Source organism: Athene cunicularia (assembly GCF_003259725.1).
Source record: "Athene cunicularia isolate RWA chromosome 3 unlocalized genomic scaffold, athCun1 chr3_part1, whole genome shotgun sequence".
NCBI classification, from domain to species: Eukaryota; Metazoa; Chordata; class Aves; order Strigiformes; family Strigidae; genus Athene; species Athene cunicularia.
The window spans coordinates 101,458,187-101,460,717 of record NW_020799097.1 but is presented as its reverse complement, the minus strand read 5'-3'; the positions used below and the strand labels follow the sequence as shown (position 1 = coordinate 101,460,717).

The 2,531-nt window shown below is 42.9% G+C and overlaps 1 protein-coding gene across 1 annotated transcript in view; it reads left to right on the top strand.

Moving 5' to 3' along the window:
- The first annotated feature begins 1,964 nt into the window (after positions 1-1,964).
- The window catches only part of PTPN14 (protein tyrosine phosphatase, non-receptor type 14), a 122,049-nt gene continuing 121,482 nt past the window's right edge, over positions 1,965-2,531 (top strand). Inside the window, exon 1 of the mRNA XM_026846147.1 lies at positions 1,965-2,424. The gene's annotated coding sequence lies outside the window, so the exon portion shown is untranslated. The remainder of the gene's footprint in view (positions 2,425-2,531) is intronic.

Below are 2,531 nucleotides of genomic sequence, written 5' to 3'. Positions count from 1 at the left end.
TATCATTATCTCAATTTTCAGAGAAGAAAATTAAGACACAGGGATGTGCTGCTACATGCCCAAGATCAGTCCGAAGACTGGTAGCTAAGGTAACTGAGGTACAATCCTGTGTCAATAAGTTATTTTGCATCTACTCCACTGTTTTGTATAGCATCTTAATATAATAATCCTGATGAAACTGAAGAAGGAACCGGTATAAAATTAATTTATATCAGAGCAGAGGGAATATTTTGGAGGTAAATTCAATAAATCATTACAAGTCAATAAAGTCTCCAAATATAATTTAGAGTTGTCACCTTTTCAGAAAAACAAAACAAAACAAAACAAAAAAAAACCCAAGAACCAACAACCAAACAAAAAAGCTGTAACATGATTCCCTAGCAGTATAGAAAGATAATACAGAATCCACCTACATATAATTGATAGCAGATTAACTATCACAGTTTTCTGGACAAACTCAAACCAGCACAGGGGTTTGGAACCGAATCTATGTTTTATATCATTTTAACATCCCATTTTTGAAACAGCATGAGGAACATCTAATCTAGTTTTAGTATTTTATGAAACCGCTCCTGAGTAGCAAGTAGGAACGATTGGTTTTAATCCCAGGGTCATATACTCCTGAGAGCTCTTGGGAATCAATGGTGTTTGTAAAGATTCCAGGTTTCAGTGGTCCTAGAAAGAGGTAGTTAGTAGCACCAAACACAACAGATTTCCATATCGAGGACTCTTTGCAGTAATCTCTGGCTATAATCTCTGGGAAGCTTGTTTTTTCTAAAGCACCTACTGCTACAATCTCTAAGAGTCTAAGACACACATTAATCACCTCATTAAGTGATTTAATGAAAAACTAATGATCGTCACCCTTCCTGGTTTCAAGAGCTTCTCTTGCTTGGGCAAGTTTGAAATACATTTCATTTTGCAGAGTTTGTTGAGCTGACCTTTTAGTAAAAGGCTCTTGCTGACAAGTAGTCTGATTTTATTTATTCTATCTGATTTTATTTCTTCTAGGGGACCCTGTCCTGTGGGTAACCAATACATAAAATGTCCCCTCCAAAACTTCCCATCTGTCAGCATGTTTATGCTTCTTGCAACATTATTTAATTAGCGGTTCGGGTCATTAAATAAGTTTACTTCAAATGCAGAGAGACCTATGAAAGTGAAAGCGACCAGCTGCATACCAGGAATTCGACTAAAAGACTTAAGGTAGCCAGCACACCACCTTGAGGCACAGATGCAAAAGTCAGTTAGTTGTTAAGAACAACATTCTTGCACCTGCCCCGGTGTGAGGAGAACCTGACAGAAACCACACAGGTTAAAGCCTAGTTTTGATGCACGCTACCTTCTCGTGCAGCTTTCCACTCCACGGGGGAAAGCCGTTTTCTAGCCTAAAGCCGAACTGTATAAATTCAGAGCACAGCGGCCCTATAATACATCTTATCATCTCATTCTGACACCTGATGTTTCTTCCAGATTGTTACTCAAAGCTCTGTACCTACACGTGGTCAAGTATAACTCAAGTTAAAATCTTAAATGGTGTCACTTCATAGTGCCTCGGTGTAGCCATATGTAAAATGGGGATAATGACTGACTTAAAGGTGTGGTGTTTGTAAAATGTTTGAGAGTCTCAGATGAAAAGGACTTTCCTTGCAAAATGTAATTATATTATTAAGCCAGAGGTAAGGCATAGGCCTGTGATTCCACATACAGTATTTAAATACAATTACTTATCTATCAAAATCAAGAATCTGCTATTTCTCCCTATCAGCTCCTGATCCTCTTACCATTAATAATCTGAGTAATCCTGACTCCAATGAATCTGCTGACGTACTCCTTCTGTAAGGTGTACAAGTAGCACAAAAAGCACAGCGACTCAAACCCAGTATCAATTCTCATTTATTACCATTTTTCGTAATTTCCACCATTTGTAGGAGTCCATAAATTCTGGTGTCACAGTTTTAGAGAGGTATCTCATTTTTGCAGGTGCCCATTGGTATCAAAAGTATTTGTATACACTTTTCGGAAGGTGGATAACTCCAGATAAATGCAGTCTAAGGCCAGAACAATTTTGCAAGTTGTCCATCAGCTGTGACACGTGAGAGCACCTGTGTGTTTCTTATACTCGCACCGTTCTTAAGCCTCCCGGGTCTGGGGCCATCCATCCAACGCTGACCGGTAGCCCCGACTTTCCTGAGGGTGCTCCTGGCTTGCCGCAGCATCGGGAGCAGCTTTCCCGCACCTCCCGCCCCTTTCACACCAACTCCAGGTTTCCTCCGGCCGGTTTTCCCGCGAGGCGCGTGCGTGGCGGCGGCACCCGGGTGGGGGGGTTCCCGCTACGCGATAACCGCCCGCTCCGGCGGCGGAGGTCACGCAGCCAGCGGCAGAGCCAAAGGGCTCGAGTGGGAAGGAGCAAGAGGAGCGAAGGTAGGGTTGCAGGGAGGGAGAAGAAACCGTGCTGTAAGGCGAGACGGAGGGAGATGAATGGCGGGGCAGAAGAGGGGCGGCAGGGGGGCACCCTGCCTACCTACGGG